This window comes from Equus quagga, chromosome 16 (genome assembly GCF_021613505.1).
Source record: "Equus quagga isolate Etosha38 chromosome 16, UCLA_HA_Equagga_1.0, whole genome shotgun sequence".
Taxonomy (NCBI): Eukaryota; Metazoa; Chordata; class Mammalia; order Perissodactyla; family Equidae; genus Equus; species Equus quagga.
The window spans coordinates 30673493-30694852 of NC_060282.1; the positions used below are offsets into that span (position 1 = coordinate 30673493).

General features: G+C 37.0%; 1 long non-coding RNA gene across 1 annotated transcript in view; it reads right to left on the bottom strand.

Moving 5' to 3' along the window:
- LOC124228091 (uncharacterized) overlaps nt 1–21360 on the bottom strand; it is a 63560-nt gene that overhangs the window by 38093 nt on the left and 4107 nt on the right. The window contains exon 2 of the long non-coding RNA XR_006885632.1: nt 10372–10454. This is a non-coding gene — a long non-coding RNA (uncharacterized LOC124228091). The remainder of the gene's footprint in view (nt 1–10371; nt 10455–21360) is intronic.

The following is a 21360-nucleotide window of genomic DNA, read 5'->3' on the forward strand; positions in this document are numbered from 1 at the left end:
CTCTCTTTTTTTCTTGGTGAGTCTAGCTAAAGTTTTGTGAAGTTTGTTTATCTTTTCAAAGAACCAGCTCTTGGTTTCACTGATTTTTTTGTATTTCTTTAGTTTCTATTTAATTTATTTCTGCTCTGTTTTTTATTATTTCCTTCCTTCTGCTGATTTTGGGTTTTGTTTGTTCTTCTTTTTCCAGTTCCTTTAGGTGCACTGTTAAATTGTTTACTTGGGATGTTTCTTGTTTGTTGAGGTAGGCTTGAATTGCTATAAACTTCCCTCTTAGAACCGCTTTTGCTGTATCCCATAGATTTTGGCATGTCGTATTTTCATTTTCATTTCTCTCTGGGTATTTTTTGATTTCTCCTTTGATTTCTTCATTGACCCTATCGTTGTTCAGTAGCATTGTGTTTAATCTCCACATTTTTGTGGGTTTTCTGATTTTCTTCCTGTAGTTGATTTCTAGTTTCATACCTTTGTGGTCAGAAATGATGCTTGGTATTATTTCCATCTTCTTAAATTTACTGAAACTTGTTTTGTGGCCTAATATGTGATCAGTCCTGGAGAACGTTCCATGTGCATTTGAAAAGAATGTGCATTCTGTGGTTTTTGGAGGGAATGTTCTATATATATCTACTAAGTCCCTTTGGTCAAATGTGTCGTTTAAGGCCAGTGTTTTCTTATTGATCTTCTGTTTGGATGATCTATCCATGGGTGTAAGTTGAGTGTTAAATTCCCCTACTATTATTGTGTTACTGTCTATTGCTCCTTTTATGTCTGTTAATAATTGCTTTATATATTTAAGTGCTCCTATGTTGGGTGCATAGATATTTGCAAGTGTTATATCTTCTTGTTGGATTGTTCCCTTTATCATTATGTAGCGCCCTTCTTTGTCTCTTGTTACAGTTTTTGTTCTAAAGTCTATTTTTTCTAAGCATTGCTATCCTGGCTTTCTTTTCTTTGTCATTTGCATGGAGTATCATTTTCCATCCTTTCATTTTCGGTTTGTGAGTGTCTGTAGGTCTGAAGTGTGTCTCTTGTATGCAGTATATACATGGGTCCTTTTTTTTTATCCAATTGGCCACCCTATGGCTTTTGATTGGAGCATTTATTCCATTGACATTTAAAGTAGCTATTGATAAATATGTATTTATTGTCATTTTCTTACTTTTAGTTCTGGCTGTTTTAGTATTTCTTCTCTGTTCCTTTATTCTCTTACTCTCTTACCTTGTGGTTTGATGGCTTTCTTTAGTAATATGTTTGATTTCTTTCCTCTTCCTTATTTGTTTATTTATTATAGGTTTCTGATTTGTGATTACCATAGGTTCCTATATATCCTTCCACATATATAACGATCTATATTGAGTTGATAGTCTCTTTAGCTTGACCACTTTCTAAAAGCTCATCTTTTACTCCACTCCTCTCACATTTTATATTTTTGAAATCATATCTAATCTCTTATCTTGTGATTGTCTATCCATTACCCTCTTATCATTGAAACAGGTAATTTTAGTACTTTTGTCTATTAATCTTCATAGTATCTTCATAGGTGGTTAATCTGCTACCTTTACTGTATTTTTGCCTTTACCAGTTATTGCCTCTGTTCTTTTTTTTTTTTTTTGATAATTTCTTATCCCTATTTGTGGTCTTCTTTTTCCCACTTAAATAAGTCCCTTCAGCATTTCTTGTACAACTGGTTTCTTGGTGATGAACTCCTCTAATTTTTGCTTGTCTAGGAAACTGTTTATCTCTCCTGCCATTCTGAATGACAATCTCACTGGGCAAAGTATTCTTGGCTGTAGGTTTTTTCCTTTCAGACCTTTAAATAAGTAATGCCACTCTCTTCTAGCCTGTAGGGTTTTAGCTGAGAAGTCTGCCAATAGCCTTATGGGCTTTCCTTTGTATGTCACTTGTTGCCATTCTCTTGCTGCTTTTAGGATTCTCTCTTTATCTTTAATTTTGGACATTTTAATTATAATGTGTCTTGGTGTGGCCCTTTTTGGTTTATCTTTTCTGGTGCTCTCTGTGCTTCCTGTACATGTCTGTTTCCTTCCTTAGGTTAGGAAGCTTTTCAGCTACTATTTCTTCAGATAGATTCTCTGCCCCTTTGTCTCTCTCTTCTCCTTCTGGGACACCTATAGGATGAATGTTAGTGTGCTTGATATTGTCCCAGAGTTCCCTTAGACTGTTCTCATTCTTTTTAATTCTTTTACCTTTTATCTGTTCAGGCTGGGTGATTTCCTCTAGTCTTTTGTCCAATTTGCTGCTCCATTCTTCTGTATCATCTACTCTGCTATTGAGTCCCTCTAATGAATTTTTCATTTCTAGTATTGTATTCTTCATTTCTGATTGGTTCTTTTTTATATTTTCCATTTCTTTGTTGATGTTCTCACTGTGTTCATCCAATCTTTTCCCAATATCAGTGAGCATCCTTATGAGTTTTTGTTTTAACTCTTTGTCAGGTAGATTGCTTATTTCTATTTCATTTAGTTGTTTTTCTGGGGTTTGTCCTGTTCTCTTGCTTGGACAGTATTCCTTTGTCTCCTCATTATGGCTCTTTCTCTGTGCTTACATCTACATATTAGGTGAGTCACCTATGTCTCCTGATCTTGGAGAATTGGCCTTATGTAAGAGATGCCTTTTGAGGGCCCACAGTGTACTTCCCTCTTGTCACCAGTCCAAGTGATCCAGGAGTGACCCCTGTGTGGGCTACTTGTGTCCTTCTACTGTGGCAGTGTTGCTTTTACTGCAGGTACCCAGGGAGTCTAGGCTTTCCCTCCCTGGCTGGCTGTTTGTAAATTGGGTTTAGGGAGCCCCAACATCATTGGCAACAAGGTCTAATAGCACACTCCAGTTTCAGTTTTCCCATTAATTGACTAGGCACCCAGTGTATCTTGTTACGAGGCTCAGTGGCTTACAGTTGCTGTAGGCCTGAGGTTTGCAAGGCTGTTGTCAGTGTTCTTAGAATTGCAGCTGAGTGGGGCTGGCCCTAGGCATGAGAGTACCCAATTGTTTCAGGCTTTGGAAGCTGGGGAAAACCCCCTTTGTGGCTGTTTGTGAAGCACAGGTTTTCTGCCACTGATAAGCCCCACCACCCACAGAACCACACACACCATCAACACAGTCCTGCTCCATGCACACTTCTTTATCCCCTGGAGCATACTTAGTTGCCCCACTGCAGAGGCCCCCACCTTTCCACCAACAACCCCACAGTTCACCTGGTCCTCACATATGCCCTGTCCCACAGAGGCAGACATGTTAACCTGACTGTAGGGGATCAAGGCACCCAGTCTATACAGGTCAACAAATAGCCTGAGGGCTTGCTGCTGGGTGGGGCCAGACCCTAGGGTGGGCTGCCTGCCCTGGCTGAGCTGGATTAAATCTGCGCCCTAGTGGGTGTGGCAGACACCTGGGCTAACAGGCCAGGGGAAGAACTCCAATGGTGTCTGCCAGCATCTATGTCAGAATGCCTGTACTAGGTCACTACAAGGGCTACCACCAATGTCTCAGTCTCTGGAGAGGTCTGACCTCTCACCGAGATGCACCCAGAACTTACTAGGTGAGTCTGTTTTCACCAAAGGACTGTGCACCCTTCTTTCTGGTGACTTTAGGTTGCCCTCTGAGATGGGTGGATTTGTGCATGGGCACTTTAAGAGCTGGCTTTATTCTCCTTATGTTGACAGCTTTTCTGGGGGTATTCCCCATTGCAGTTAATAGCCAGTGAAGCCAGACAGTAGGACACTCATCTCGGTTGTGCTGAGACTAAAGGATGCTTATAGCAGTAATGCGACTCCACTAAGGTCCGCACTTCTCCAAGGAGTGCTGTGTACTTTAGGGTTGCTCCTAGGCAGCTGGCTGTGAAGCTCTGTGGCTGGCAAAGGTAGTTGTTTTTCTCTCTAGAAGGAATTTCTGCCTCTTCCGCCTCAGTCAGGACTGTCCCTTGTTGTGGGGGTTCTTTTTATCCAGTTTTCAATTCTCTCTCCAGGGTAATTTTTCCAAGAACAGTGGCAACCTGGTTGTGTTCATGGGAAGAGGTGAGTTCAGGGTCCACCTACACTGCCATCTTGACAAGATCTCCTAGATTTTGCTTCTAAAAACAGAATATGCCAAAGTGATGCAATATCACTTCCATGATCAGATTATCAAAGACTGTGACCCACCATCTTTTCTCATTCAGCTGTACCATTTTGCATGCCCATCAACAATGTATGAAAGTTCCATTTTCTCCACAGCCTCTCCAACAGGTGAATGGATAAACACATTGTGGTACGTTATATAATGGAAGATTAATCAGAAATAAAAAAGAATGAATTATTAATATATGCAACAACATGGATGAATTTCAAAGGCACTGTTTCCAGGTGAAAGAAGTCAGCCTCAAAAAGTTACAGACTCTATGACTCCATTTATATGGCAATCTCAAAAAGAAAACTATAGGGACAGAGAATAGATTAGTGGTTGCCAGAGCTTAGGTAGGGAAAGAGTACAAATAACATGAAGAAGATTCTTAGGGTGATGAAATGGTTCTATACCCTGATTGTAGTGGTAGTTACAGAATCTACACATGCGTTAAAATTCATAAAACTGCATAGCAAAACAAAGTCAATATTATTGTATGTTAATTTATGAAATAAATTTTTTAATTAAAAAAAATTATGGTCTTTGTCTCAAAAAGATCATAGGCAAGAAGATGTTGAAGAGTAGTACCTAAAACACTGGTAGAATGCTTTCTACTAAGTTGGTGCTAAAAATACTAATCAAGTGGAATTATATTATACATGCCTTTAACTTAAACAAAATCACTTATTTCTACTTTGCTAAGAAAGAGAGAATTTTCATGCTATTCTTCTTTATACCAGGGATCTTCCTCGTCTTACCCCTACTTTCTCCACCTTCTTTAAACTAGACACTAGTTTCCATTACTCCCAATGGAAAATCCCACCAGAAATACAAAGAAAAATAAAATAAGTTAATTATTGGCTTGGGAACATCAAGAACTCAAGGTCATCAACCAGGAAATTTCTGGGATAATTTAGCTAAACTAAAATTTCATCTTACCCCACTAGTGTACCCACCACCATCATAACTACACTCCTGCCCCTTCCGTACCTCTCCTCAAGTAAGGAAATTTCTCTGTATTGGCCTGTTATAGTCTCTACATTCTACATCTCAGCTCTCAATCTATAGGTGGAAGAATTAGGCTACCTTTTAAATACTTATAAAAATTTCCCCTTGGCTTTAATTTGGTTCTCCTTTTCGTCTTCTTTTTGTCTTTTGTTTTTTCTTTTTTGGTTGGAACGCAAAAAAGAATTTGCCCTAGAAATGACGATGCTTTGCTTTACCTAAATAGCCAGGAAAAAGAAAAGAGAAAGCCTAACTATTTTTCACAGGTTCTAAAAACCCAACCAAACTCCTCAAGAAATTTTATTTTTCCTATACAAGTATACTATTCCAATTTCTTACCTCCTGCTTATTTCTCAACCTCTGCAATTTGGTTTCTACCTTCATCACTTCACCAAAAGAGATCTTGTTAAAGTCACTAATTCCTTCCATGTTACAAAATCTGTAGACATGTTTCAGTCCTCATCTACTATCATACCTATTAGTAATCATCTCTTCTTTTGAAATTACCACAACCACTTGGTTTTACTCCTCTATCTCTGGTCTCTCCTGTATCCTTCTTTGCAGACTCATCCTCATACACCCAGCTATCAAACATTAGAGTTCCAAAAGCATGGGCAGTAAACAACCTTTTATCTCATGTCTTGTGCTTTTCTGAGACAATCACATCTACATCCAAAGCTTTAATCACTATATATATTATAATCACCTCCCATATTTATAATCTCTAGTCCAGGACTATTATCTGAGCTTTACATCTTTACTTTCAATTTCCTATCCTAAATCTGTATTTGGAAGTCTCAAACTCAACATATTCAGATTCAGCATATATAAAAATAAAAGTATTGATTTTTCCCCTAAAATATGATTCTACCTCTGTTTCCCCTATCTCTGACTCTTACAGAACTAAGGGTTCTATCCGAACCTTCCTCACGTCATTACTCATATGCAGTCCATGACAAAGTCCCATTGATTTAACTTCTAACTAAAATCCATTGACTTTTTGCCCTCTGGATTACTACTAGTCTACTCTAAGAATCACCATCTTTCACCTGGACCACTGTAGTAGCCTCCTAACTGATCTCCCTGCATTCGTCTGGCCTTTCTCTAATCTGTTCTCTGCCCTGCAGACAGTGTGATCTTTTCAAAATGCAAATGTAGTTATTTTCTACCCACCATTCTCAGCCATCCTCATCCCATCTAGCTGAGTCCAAGATTGCCAATAGACACAAACTGGTCCAGGCAACTGCGACTGCATGTATGTGTGGGTGGGAGTAAAAGAGAAAGATCTACACAAGCAAGTTTGAGAATATGTCTGATTGTGAAGATTGAGAAGATGCCTAATCACATTTCAAAGCCTCCCAGAACATTTCTAGTCTTGTTCACCATTTGAAATCATTTATGCCTTTTCACAGGAAATGTCAAATTTCCCCTATGATAAAAATCTTCATAATTTTCCATTTTTATTTTACTCCCTTCATAGCACACAGAAGTCATATAACATGCATAAATTTCAGGGGGCTTTGCCTTTTAAGAGGCAGCATGGTGGAGCAGAAAGAGATTGGATTAGGGAATCAAACAGCTGTGAATTTAAATCACAGCTCTGCAACTTGTTATTATTATTTGAGCTCAATTTCTTATTTTAAATGAGAATCTCTCATAGTTTTGGAGGGTTTTTTTTTTAGACTTTGGTGAGCTCATCTATGCAAAGATTCTAACATATCATCTGACATGCAGTAGGTGGCCAGTGAATGTTTGTTCTTTTCTACCAGGATGGGTGGTGCCAAAATAGTCCAGTCCAAAGAAAATTCTAAGATCATTGGCAAAATTTCTCTATAGCCTAACTTTGCTTCACAGACAACTGGAAGTGAGTGTTGAGTTGAAATTTCATTTTTGTTGATTCATTTTAGCTAACATATATTGAGCACTTCCTATATGCTAGGCTTCATGATATGCAATTTACATTTGTTATTTAATCACCACCAATTCCCTGTGATGTATCATACTATGCTATTTTATACCTAAAAAGTGCCAGAGCTCAAACTGAACTCAGATCAATTGACTCTGGAACTTGTGATTCTATCTATAGGATTTTGACCTCTTTCACTGAGAGACTCAATCCAAAAAACTCAGAGGAGAACTGCTGCCTTTGATCACCTAAGTTTCATCAGGGACCTACGGAACACTTCATTTCATTTTGCTAAAGCCCAGAGCCAGGAACTCAATCATATGAACTTCTTTACATGAAGCAATTTCACTTCATTACATTACAGGGCAATTCTAAGATTAGAGAACTAAAATGCACTTTATTTTTCCATGTTTGATATGACCCAAGTAATCTTTCTGGAATTACAGCATTTAATACCTCTTTTTGGCAGTATTAAATACCAATACCCTAAAGGATTATCCATCCAGTGTTAAAGATAGGAATTTGGCAAGGAGAGAGAATTTTAATTGTGATCTTTATAGGATCAAGAATAGTTTAGGGATCTGATTTTGACAGCATTGTGTATGAAAGCATGTAAGTCTCTATCTTTAACAATACTGATAAGTTTTTAAGCAAACTATCTCTGAAAGGAAAGTTTGAACCCAAGAGAATATTCTAAACATACAGAGACTTTGCACCCGGAATAGTTATGCAACATGATATGCACTAAATTCATATATAAGGCAACATTTATTTTTCCCTAAGGCTAAGAGTTGAAATTTATCCCATAAGGGAGTTCTATGGCAGTACCCAAAGAAAAACACATGTCTGTCTGAAAGCCCACAAAGAAATCCATAGGAAAATATGAGAGATGTGTTTGGAACCTTAGTTCACAAATCTGACTGCATTTCCTAGTACTGATGGAAGTTTGGATTCAAGAACCAATGTGAAAACCACAGAGTCCCTATAATAAATAGAGTCATTGCTTTGCTTTGTTGGTTCCTGCTAACCCTTAACTGCATTTCTGTGAAATCTAATAAATATAATGGAATCTACTAATGTTTTGTGTAAGTATATCCTAGATAATCTGAGGGCAATGACTTTTGCTGACTGACAAGTCTCAGCTTGGCTTTGACTACATCATTTTATCATTTGAAATAGTGAAGATATTCTAAAGTATACTACTCTTGTACAGTGCTGAGTAGATGGTAGGTGCTCAATGGAATATTGATCAGTTGACCAATATCTCTTAGAGTGCTAATGTTTTTAAGAGGGTGGTGCTTAGGTAATAAACTTCTCTGTTTCTCTTTTTTATATTCTCAAATGGTCGAACACCTTTCATCTTCAGAACAACTTGTAATCAAAGTATCAACAAATCCATTTTAAAAAGACAAGAGCACATAAAATGTCAAGAGTGATGGACTTAAAGAAAAGATTCATTATTTTTAAAAAACATTCATTACACTGAAACTTATTAATAAAATATCTCTGCAGATAATTTTGAGATAATTAGAAATGGTAAGGAGAGTTAGACAGGGATGCCTACATCAATTTCTACCTAATAGAAGGGTCCATCTTCACAAAATAAGATAACCTTGCAGTGATGTGGCAGATACATCCTAAGGTGATTTCAATTAGGCATTGCCTTATACAATCCTTTCCCCTTCAGTGTGGGAGGAATCTCTGACTTGCTTCTAATCAATAGAAAATGGCAACGCTGATAGGATGTCAGTTCTTGATTTGGTTATATTATATAGCAAAAGTAATGGGATATTGCTATTCCCATGATTACCCTATGTTATTGTATTCATTTTCTAGGGCTGCCATAACAAAACCCACAAATTTGGTGGCTCAAACAAGCAGAAATTTATCCTCTCACAGTTCTGGAGGCTAGAAGTCTGCAAACAAGGTGTCTGTAGGTCTACGCCCTCTCTGAAGGCTCTAGGGGAGGAATTTTTCCTTGCCTCTTCTAGCTGCTGGTATTCCTTAGTGTTCTTTGGCTTGTAGCAGCCTAACTATAATCTCTGGCTCTGTTGTCATATGACCATCTTCCCTCTGTGTGTCTATGTGCCTCTATTTTCTTATAAGGATACCAGTCATTAGAGTAGGGCCTACTTAACTCCAGTATGACCTCATCTTAACTTGACTAATTATGTCTGCAAAGACCCTGTTTCTAAATACGGGCAAATTGTGAGGATCCAGGTAGACATGAATTTTGGGGGATACCATTCAACTCAGTGCAGTTACGTAAAACTTCATGTTAGCAGACAGGAGGAAGAGACTATTCTTTGTTGGCTTGAAGAAGTAAGCTTCCAGGTTTTGAGACGGCTTCTTAGGGAGCCAAAGAGCAAGAAATTGCAGGCAACCTCTCGGAGCTGAGAGTCACCTGCTCTCAGCTGACAGCCAACAAGAAAATGGGGACCTCCATTCTGCAACCAGAAGAAAATGAATTTTGCCACCATAACTTGGAAGAAGACCAAGCCCCAGAAACGAAAGTACCCACTGACACCTGGATTACAGTTTTGTGAGACCCTGAGCAGAAGACCCAGCTAAACCATGCTGAGACTCTTAACTCATGAAAAGCATGAGATAATAAATGTGCATTGTTATAAGCCACAAAATTTGTGGTACACAGCAATAGAAAACTAATACAATTGGCATAGTGCTTTAAAGGTTTCATTCGCTGGACCTCATTTATACTTCCCAAAGCCAAATTCAAAGAGATTTCTTTCAGTTCTGAATTATATATACCACCAGCATTTCACTGTATTCACATGGATCATTGGGAATGACCTATAGAACATGAGTGTGCTTAGTAAAATCATAGAATTTTAGTACTCAGAAGAACCTCAAATGATACATTTTAATCCTCTCATTATACAAACAAAGAAAATGAGCCCAGGACACAGAAATTGACTCTTGATCACCAAGGTACCAAGTGGAAAAGGCAAACACAGATCCACAGGTCTCCTGGGATCCAGCCCAACATTTTTTCAATATTCTAGATCATCACCAACTTACTAGGATCCTTCGAAATCCCAAATGCCAAATAACAGAAAAGCTAAAAATAAATCACAGAGTTTTAGAAAATGCATATAAGTTATACAGCTTAATAAATGTCAATATTCACAATTAGCACTAATTTGCTCTCAGAAAAGTGCCAATCACATTGTAGCACTCAATAGATATTTGATAAATAAAAAAGTTAATATGTTTTCATATTCAATGGCCATTATGAAACATAAAAGATATGAGCCCATCCCCACATGTCTTGATCTGAAGGCTGCACAGCCCGTGGGCAAAAGCCACGGCTATGATGTTGATGTCAGACCCACCTGAGTTTGAATGTGAGCGCTAACATTTATTCACTTGTAAAATTGGCAGATTTCTTCAAACTCTCAGCTGTCAGTTTTCTCATCTGCAAAATGAAGGTAATAACAATGAACTCCTATTGTTGTGTTTAGGTTCAAACAAAATAAATGTAAAATCCCTCGCATTTACAGAGTACTCAATAAATGTCACTCTATCGCCATTTGTTGATGAATTTGTTTTTAAATGAAGAACAGTTTTTCACTTAACTTCAGCTATTTCTCTGAACTACAACCTGTGTCAGAGGCATTTAATACAAATGTACTTTTAATTCTACATTAAAAGACATTTTCTTTGAAAGGAATTTTGTTGTAAGCATTTACTCTTTGGTTCTAACTACCCATCTTTTGTCCTCTCAATAAGCTCAGTAGAAAATAAAGGCATAAAAAGTCTAGGGAAGAAAAAAATTTCATTTGACTAGGCCTGAATTTATTGACACTTAGGAACCACACACAAAAAAGGAAAAAAGAGGAAGCAGCTTGAAGATTCTTAAATTAATCACTGACTAGGAGTTTACATAATTTAGAGGTAGTAATTCAAAACCTGTTTCAAATTAGATGAGAGCAGAAAAGTGATGTGGAAGTAGTTACTGTTAAATGGGAATTCTTCTGATTACACTATTTATCAGGTAGTATTTCAGATAATTAAATAGAGCTATGAGTAACATGAAAGATTATAGTTATGATTCTTTTTTGCACAGGTCTGTTGAGACTTAGAAATTATATGCAGGCAGAGTTGGAAAAATTCCAACACGGACCATTTTGAATTAGGCAACAGCTGGTGAAGAAGGTTTAGTTTAGGGACTGCCCTGACAGCTGGAGAAAAAGTGATATGTGGTCCATACTAAATGTCACATTAAAAATTAGCAGTAAAATAATTGCAAGTTAATTGGAAATGTACTGTCTTCATTTCAAAGCTTAAACAATCTTCCTTGGGGCCATTTTAAGACCATTTTAAAGTTCTTTAATCTCTGCTCAAGAGAATTTATTTTCAAGCAGGTGTGCCTTAAAGCTAAAAATGTAGACATGACTTAAAATCATTTCCATGAGTTGCAAGCACTTCCACATGTTTAAAAAAATAGTCATTTCAATGTTGCTTGAAACCCAGGAAAAGTCATGAAGAGAGGAAGCTGTGAAAACCTTAATCATGCAAATCTCATGACACAGGGCATGATGCAATGGGGGCTGGAGCCAGAAGGCTTGGTTTCAAGCCTCTATTCTGCTAATTACTAAGTAGGAGGTTTGGGGTAGAATTCATGCCCTTTTCAAACCTTAATTTTCTCATCCAAGTTGCGAATGATAACACCTACCTTCCAAACTACTGTGAGAAGAAAGTGATCTATATTTAGTACCTAGACAATAGGCCTATGGTTTCCAAATTGTGTGTTGAGGCACTCCAGGGCACTGCAGCACACCTATAGGGGCACCATGGGATTTTTTAAATTTTCAGGGGAAATACGCAAAATTTGAAATCTGTCAGCCACTGTGTGAACTAGTAGCTCAAGTAGTTCACAGATTCAACATTAGACCATACTACATTCCTGTCAATGACATCACATCTTTGTGATGCTGAGTTTTGGTTGTTGCTGGACAAAAAGCTAACAAGCATGAAAATCAAAGCAGAACAGGAAATGGGGGTGTTTTGTCAAATCTGATTTCAACACCTGAAGAGGTGCACAGTGCCCAAAAGTCCTACACATCTTTTTAGTAAGTAACTGTGGTTAAGACTAAAATTAAAATTTTTTTCTTTCAACTTTCAACAAATTTATTTTTTCTCAAGAAGCAGCTAAGTTGTTAGTATATAAATACATTTTAAGACGTTTGGACCTAATCACTCAATCAACGTCATAGTTAGTTATTTATTTTGGCCTACGAATCCATACAAAAACAACCAAGACACTGAGGGTGCCATAAATTGAAAACCTGAGGAACTTCTGCAGTAGGTACCCAGTAAATGTTCATTTCCTCTCAGATTTGATATTCTTTCACATGACTGAAACCTTTCTCTCAAAATCCAGATAAATTTAGTTCTGTTCTCATTAGTAATGGTCACCACTATTCTCAGCCTTTGCAATTTGATGGTACCACGTGATTACCTCTGGCCGGTGGGATTTGAAGGTTATGAACTCTCCATTCACGCTTCCCCTGTTGAGGCATCCTACTGAGGTGAGGAGAGAATGGAGCCTCAAGATCTAAGTAGCTTCAATTGTCCAGTTACTGTCTGGAAGATAAGTTTTCCTGCAGACTCATATGGACCCACTGAGTCAAGCCAATGAGATTTGGTGGTTTGTTTGTCATGAGGCAATGGCTTGTACTATCTTGACTAATACTCAAGCTTGTTTATTTCTATTGCCCTTCCCACCATTCTCCTAAATTTGGTTTTCTTACTCTTTTTGTGGCCAATTCTAAAAGATAATTAGGTAATACCTGGTACTATAGAAAATGTGACCATAACAATAGAAGCCTGGATGGTGGAAAACTCAAAGAATAGTCATTAACAGCAACAACTAAAACAGCCTGATCATAGCGTGATTCCCTATATCACAAACTAGAATCAAGAGCACATTCATTCAATCAATGTCAAGCTGTGGTTCGTAACATCTTAAGGGTTAAAAAGAAAATTGAAACATTTTAACAAGATGATTTCATTTAGTACAAGGACATATACAGTAAGATAAACCCACTTTTATACAAAATGTTGGAAGTGAGGATGTTCAATAACAAGTTATTTTCTGTATTCTTGGGAATTTGGCCTTATACCACAAAGGAGGAAGCAACTCAAACATGCACACATTTCCATGGTGGGGAAATTTCTGACTGGACTAGAGGGTATAGAAGTCAATTTTTCCAGTGGTTATAGAATGAGAGTAGGAAGATAATGTTTTAAAAGGAAAATTTAAATAAATTCCTCAAAATCTCAGATATTAGAAAGAAGATGAGGCTGACTAGGAGGAAGTCAGGAAAAGAAAAAGAATTGCATCCATTGATTCATCAATTTTTTTTAATATCTTAATATGCATTCCATAAATGCTACCAGGTAGCTGGGACTTGCTATCTAATTCTAAAGGGCTACTAACATAGCAAGGAGACAGGCTTAGAAAGGCATAATCACAACATAATGTGTCAATTACTAAAAAGAGCAATACTCTGGAAAATCACAGATTTACAAGAATAAGTTTGTCTGGAAGAATCAGCGATATTTTCCTCAAAAAGGAAACACTTAAGCTGGATCTTGAAAGAGGAATAGTATCAAGAACTCTGAAGTTTTGAGATTTTACCCTACTAGCAAACTAGCAAATTATCTTGCAACAGTTTCATGGATGCTGGCAGAAGACATGAGATTCCTGAATCAAACAGAAAGGTCTTTATCATTCACAGCCATAACCACAGCCAGAGTATTAGCACTTTCTTATACCAGTTCACTGAGTCCTAGTTCCCATAGTGACCCAACAAGGGCCAGGTAACACTTGCACATACAGTGGGTTGCATCACAGGGGAGAAACCTTGAGCTTAGGAAGCCCAACTTTTTTATAACAGGCAATAAATATGCCTGCCCTTTGCTCCAGAGGAAGATACTTTTGATCTTGCAAGGCTGCTTGCCATACAAACATCCTGGAACACATAATCCAGAACAAGGGCAGTGAGTGTCTTTGTCACAGGAAATGTAGAAATGTAAGAGATTCACGGAGAAGTGTCTCTCAATAAGCAGGAGTCCACCAAGATGCTAGATAATAATATCTTAGCAGAATATATAAAATATCTGAAAAGCTGGAGTATAGAATACCTTTCAAAGAATGAAGCAGTAGAAGGTATAGGCAGTGGGGAGGGTGTGTTGGGAAGAAGAAAATAAATTCATAGAATTATGTTGGAATTAGATTGTTGAGTAGAGGAAAAAATATAGAATATTAGTCTTTGTTCATCAATATTTATTCAGTGTCAGCTTCATGGTAGAAATTCATTATATTAATTGAATGAATGAATGAAAGATCTGCTTTGCCTTGTAAGCATAGGAAGCCATCATAATTTTAAACAAAGAGGCAAATGATCATATCTGGCACCAGTGTGACTAAAGCATTCTGCTGAAGGAGAACAATTTAGGTACTTTGCCTATAGTTAGTAGGCTTTTGCAATAAGATGGGTTAGAAGAGGTAAAGGCTTAAACTAAAAAAGAAGCATTGAGAATAGAGAGTAGTTGAATTAATTTAGAAGAACCAACAAAATAAGCCAGCAGTCAACTAGACGTGAAAGTGAGAGTTCAAAGATAAATATGAGTTATCCATCAGATTTAGGAGGGAAGAGTTGTTTAATAAATGGTGATGTCACTAAGTGAGATAGAAAATGCAAAAGAAGACGCAAGTAGGAGATAATGAGCTTGATGTTGGGTTTGTTTCATTTACATCTTAAGAGGATACAAGTGGCAATGTCCAGAAGGATTTCTGAAGCTTCAGAGAGAAGATGAACTGGCAGGGAGTGGTAGATATTGAGATAATATAGATAGATATTTGTCTTATAGATAAAGACAAAAGAGTGAAAAAAATAACCCAAGGAGGAACTCTAGACAAACAGAGAAGAAGTTTGCTTATATACGGGAAGTACCAATAGTACTGTATGGGAAGAAAAGAAAATGCTCATGAGAATGACTGGAAAAAACGTATTGAGAGAGGTGGAAAGAGAACGAAGAGAAGATATGCTGAAACCAAAGACAGTTTCAAAAGAGAAAATCATTAGCAAGGAGGTTTCAAACTGGATGGGAGCTAAAAAATACTCATTGGATTTGGCTTTTAGATCATCACAGATTTCAAGAAGACAGTAGGGGGCAGAAGACAGATTATAGAAAGAAGCCACCTTCTTCTTATTTCAGAGGAGAGGGGAAAGATAGGTTCAATCAAGTTGACATCAGCTTATCTGGTGTGATAAGCTGTGAAAAGAAAGCATTTTTCCAAATATATACCATAAAAAAAACTTTCCAAATGGCACCCATAGGTCATCACCTAAAATCTCCTCCACTATACATTGCTACTTGAGTCATAAAGGTGTTCTCATATTCAAAGAGCCCCCTAATAAAATGCAATTACTCCTCAAAATAGTAATACCTTACACACTTCCTCTGAAGTGTTATTTGACAAGGATTTAACAGAGAAAATGTTCTTGCCTAATAAGACACCAGAGCGGTCTTAGTATTCTAAAAGCAAATAACAGAGGAAAAGGCCTATTAAATGGGGTCCCAAAGAAACAAGGCTCCTATTTGATGACTTGGTTAGAGTCTGACTAAGCTGTCTTCTTGCTGACTGGCTTTGCCAAACTTTTTTCCCTTTCTTGACTATTTGAGAACACTATCCTGTGTTGAGAAAATTTAAGTATGTAGTAGAAGTGGATGTCTTAAAGCACAGAGTAAGTGGTGAAAAGTGACTGAGGTGTTAATAGTTGCTGCTGCTACCCAAAATATCAGCTAAGATTTTAAGCTACTGCACTCCCTATGATCACATCAAACACACTTTTCTGGTACCAACAAAAAGTATTTTGCTACTAATCTTCACAGCAAGGCAGTTCCATAACGAGAATGCTCAACAGCTGCTTTCCAAGTTAATGAATTAATCAAGCATTTACTAAACATCTACGATTTACCTAGCATTTAGCAAGATAGTATTTGAAGAAAAAGAAGAATGGGAGTTCGGTATTATTTTAATTGAAAGGTAAGTTTGTGACATGTAAACTTGTAACAAGGAATTGTATTAAACACAAATGAGACGGTTCCAAGTCGGCCATAATGTTCTCATTAGAAACATAAATGCCATTGTGGGAATAAGACGTCTCTGGTAGGCAATACATTCAAGATCTTCTCCACTAAGCAAATTCTCATGAGTATCAAGAGAGAAGAAAGAAATAATAGAATAGATATATCATCTTTTTTAATCGGTCACTGAGTTTCACTTAGCCTTACTGTGATTTCTTTAAGTTTCAGAAGCAAACGAGAATGCTAACGCTTGAGGCTACTATGAAATGATAGATCCTTGTTGTAAGCAGTTCCAAACAGTATCTAATTGTAATATTATCTTCTAAAAGATTTAAAGGAAAAATAATAATTTTCTTTCACTTCAAAAATACACACCTATTTATGTCTCTGATTTTTTTCTTTTCTTATTTCCTTTTTTTAATAACTATAAAATGCTTGAATTTTTCTGTGAACCTAAAACTGCTCTAAAGAAAGAAAATCTACTAACAAAAATCTTACATGCTCGAGGGCAGAGATTATGTTTTTCATGTCTAAGATAGATAAACTTTTATCTATTCTATCACATTATGAATAAATTGGAAAATCTGGTATATTTAGATCTACCAGGGATTTAAAAAATGGATTCTTAATTCAAATTGAACAAGTCCTTTCCACTTCCAAATTTTAACTTTAGTGTCTGGAATAAGAGAGGTAACTGGTGCACTGATTATTTATAAGGTACTTTATATCGTAAGGAAGAATCACAACTAATAATTAAATTTGGGGAGAAGAGCACATGCCGTGTGGAGATCTTGCATACAACTCACAGGCAGCTCCTTGGGTATCAATTATACTGCAAAAGGAACTTGAATTTCAGCCATGTATAATTTGGCAACACTGCAAAATTTAAGGCTTTTGAATACTCTTTGTCCCAGAAATTCTTTTTCTAGGAAGTTATATCCTAATGGATGTGAGCAAAGATGTATTTACAAGGATAGTCATAATAGTAGTATCTGTTGAAAAACAGAAAACTCAAATATCCATCAATAGGGATGATTCAATAAACTACTATAATATACTGCCACGAGGGAATATTATGTGGCCATTAAAAATAAATATAGAAGAATAGCAAATGGCAAAAAATGTTCACAATAAATTGCGAAGTTAAAAAATCAAAGAGTTTCAATAGTATATATGGTATAATTGATTTTCAAAAAAAATATATAGATAAAGTTATAGGCAGATATAGATATGAATAGAACAAAGACTTGAAGGACCATGCTAGTCAAAGTTAGCTTTCAACTGGTCTACTGCAATAACCTCCTAATCAGTTTTCATCTACACTTGGCTTCTAATAATCCTACTTCTTCTAGACTGCAACCATATGATTTCAAAATGCAAATCCTATCATATCACTCCCAATTAAAATACTTAAAAGTGTTCCTTCTGGGCCTAGTGATTAAGTTTGGCATACTCTGCTTCGATGGCCCAGGTTCAGTTCCCTGGTGCAGACCTATACCACTTGTCTGTCAGTGGCCATGACATAGCAGTGGCTCACAAACAAAAAAAGCAATACTGGCAAGGGATGCCAGCTCAGGCAAATCTTCTCGAGCAAAAAATACCCAAAAAAACAAATGTTCTGTCCACTTCTAAGACAAAGAACAATTTCCTTCCTGCAATTTGCAAGAATTGTTCCCTGTCTAGTTTTCTCTCTCTCTCTCTCTCCTCACTTCTTTTTCTCTCTCCCTCTCACCTCTTGCCACTCTCCTCTAGATCTCTTAACTCCATTGTCTGCATTCCTAACAACTGCACCCCAAAATTCAGTTCAGGCAGACATGAGTGAGGTATTCTGGTCAGCCTGCCTGATTTGTATGGTACAAGAGGTTTCAAAAACCCATTCCTAAAAAGGAATTCATATTTCCTATCATACTGAGAAACAGGCAAACGGGTTTTCAATCAACCCTGACACAAGGTCTTGGCTAGACAATAAACAAAATGTACAAAGGCAGTTGGTCTCTCTCTGAAGGGTTTCTCTGGCAAGCTTTTCAGTGTACAAGAAGAACAAGAACAGGGCTGCCACCGCTTGGGTACAGAAAGTGAAGGATCTAGTTTTTTATCTCTTTCTCTGAATCATGGTCGTAGAAGAATGTTGATACATTAGCAACAATCATATCCTTCCTCATCATATCTACGGCTGTGTGTCTTTAGGAAAATCCTTTAACTTCTCAATTACCTCAGTTTTCTATACTGCAAAATGGGAGTTGAACTCGGTCATATGTCTATTTATACATTTTGTCCTGATAGCCATAACTCTAAGAGTTGCTGGCCTTGGTGTTCACTTTAACTTGGTTTCAGCTGTACACAAAATTGGGCGTGAAGGACACACATTGATTTTCCCAGGTCCTATAAAACCCTAGGAATGGATTTGACCCATAGATGCCACAAAGAAAGGATTTCTGTGAGAAGTAGACAGTAAATGGCATTGCTAGACAAGGCAAAGCATTTAGCCAATACACTCAAATCCATAGGCCAAACCTGGGCAGCCAAAATGTTTCATGAATTTCAGTGGCTGAGTGAACCTCTGAACTTGTACAAGGTATGTTTGTGTGTCTTCATGTATGTCTGTTTGATCTCTTACAAAGGAAACCCCCCAAAAGTGCAAACAATCCTCCTCTTGTGCCCGAGGCCTAGATTGTTCATGGCAACATTGAGATAAATTCAACAAAAGGTTGTGGAAAGGGGCACCTCAAGAGGCTGATAGGCTAATAGACCCTACTCCTCACAATACTCCACATTAAAATTCCTTTGAAAAAGGAACTCAGAAAAGGGAAATAACATGTCCTGCAGGGAGAAACTAAGGTAGACAGTCAACTCTTTCCCTCATAATTTTTCTTACTAGTCTTTCTGATTTTACAGCATAATATGTTCTAAACTTTTAGTAAAATGGAGGTTTCTCATTTCAGCCAAACTGCTGTTAATCTATTCCAAATGTTACCATTGCAAGTAAGGTCTGGTAACCATCGCTGTATTGAGTTGATAATAGGAATAGAACTGATCACCATCTGGTTTGGTTCAGAGTACAACTTGCTCCCTAATATTGCAGAATTTGAGTTGGAAGTCCCCTGCATTTCATGAGTGCCACAAAAAAGAATTTAAACAAACAGCACTCTCCAATAGTCATATGTCCTTATTTATTGCTCTATACGTTTGCTAAATATGGAATATCACATTACTAATTTTGGCAAATTCCAGGGTACATAAACAGGCCAAAACCTCTTAACATAAATTATGCCAGAGCTGCCTAATGATAATTTGAAAAATTCATGGTACTGGTTTTCCAGAGTTATGACTGAAAACCATTTCAGAAATAAGAAACAAAATTTGAAATTGGTTTCTTCTTGCATGCTTCCCTTACCAATGCTGCTGTTGCAGATCTATGAAAATATACTTGATTCTACCACATTATGAATAAATTGGAAAATCTGATTTATCTAGAACTACCAGTGATTTTTTAAATGAATTCTTGACTCAAAAGGAAACATTTTATGAGTTCTTTCCAATTACAAAATTCTCTGTTGTAAGTATTACAATAATTCTGGTAACAATCTAGCTTTATACAAAGGAAACTTTCCTTTAATTATATTAAATTATTACTAGGTATGATATTCTCTAAAGAGTTTGAAAGTCCAGATGATGACTATTTAATGACAAAGGCCATGTTGATCTATCCCCATTATATTCCCAATGTTTTGAATTATGCCTGGCATATAGGTGTCTACTTAATGAATGGAGCCCAAGAGACCCATATGGGAGACCCGCTTGTTACCCAAAATAACAAGTCTATGAATAACAATTTCCTATTTGCTTGAAATTTCTATTCTTTAATCAGGGGCATTTTTGAAAGACAATCAGAAAATTTAAAGTCTCCATAAACTGCAATAGCATGAGATGCCCCTTCCAGGCATAACATCTATACTGTGTCCCCAATTTCCTGAAGACTCATTGCTTATTTATTTAGGGATGCATGCCCCCAAATCAAAAGCTAGGCAGAGGCACAGTAAAGGACATAGCCCTCTTCAACAGACCTTTTTCTTTATAGGGTTTTATAAGTACAGAATATCTCAAGGTACTCCCTCTACCGCAAGGAAACAAGATTTATTTAGACCTGACTTTCTCAATTAACAAAGGCTTCAGGAATTTTTTCTGAAGTTTTTGCCTTAGGCCTCCAATTTTTTAACTATATTAATAATTCTGTCATTTTGACAAGATAGACTTTCTAATATGTCCCCATTAAATACTTCTAAATATCTAAAGGCCAATTCCTTTGGTTAAATGACTTGAACGTAATAACAGATTTACAATGTTGGAGTATAAGTCATCTAATTCAGCTTTCTGAATCCATTTGTAGGCAGAACTATGTTAAAAAGTATCAAAGAAGATATGAATGCTTCACTCCTATTTTTAAAGACTTCCCGCGTAAATTGTAAGAACATCCATTGAATGAACTTCCAAGAATCCTCTTTAAATTAGGCAGTTCTTTAAACTTCACTTTCCTTATACACATTCTGGCCTACCTGTCTGCTAAAAAAAGCAGTTCTCATCTCCTAGCCAAAAGCTAACGTCTGTGAACTATGGACTGCTTTTTGTTTAGTTTTGTTTTTAACAGTATGATTTCTATAATAAGAGCAAAGTTGAGATAAAAGAGCAAACTTATCTCCCCGTGTCTTTTTTTCTCCTTCCCTTTCAATCTTTAAACTTCTTTCTTTTCAGGTTCTGCACATCATACCTCAGAAGCCTATTGTGTATTTGCTTTGTCACCTACCAGACATAACTCAGGAGAGAGAAAAAGTGCCTCTGTAGCACATTATAACGTGTGCCAATAAATCCCCACAGTATCAAGAAAACTCCTTTGTACCATGATGAAGGTGCTTTCTAACAGCCAAGAAAGGAAACACCAGTCCACATGTGCACCTTAAAAGAAACTTCACGTACTTTGTTTTTCCTTTCCATCTGACAGCCCTGTAATCTGGGAAGCTAAGCAGAATTGGGTCTGCTTAGTACTTGAAAAGGAGACAGTCTGAGAATACCCAGTACTGTAAGCTTTCTCTCCTCTCACCCCCATTACCCATGACCTGCCCAAAGCAGTATGGTGGTGGAGAAAGCACACTGAATTCCAGATAAGCAATAGAATGATCCAATAACCTTCTATGAATTACAAACCCTCACGGTGCCCAAATTCTCAG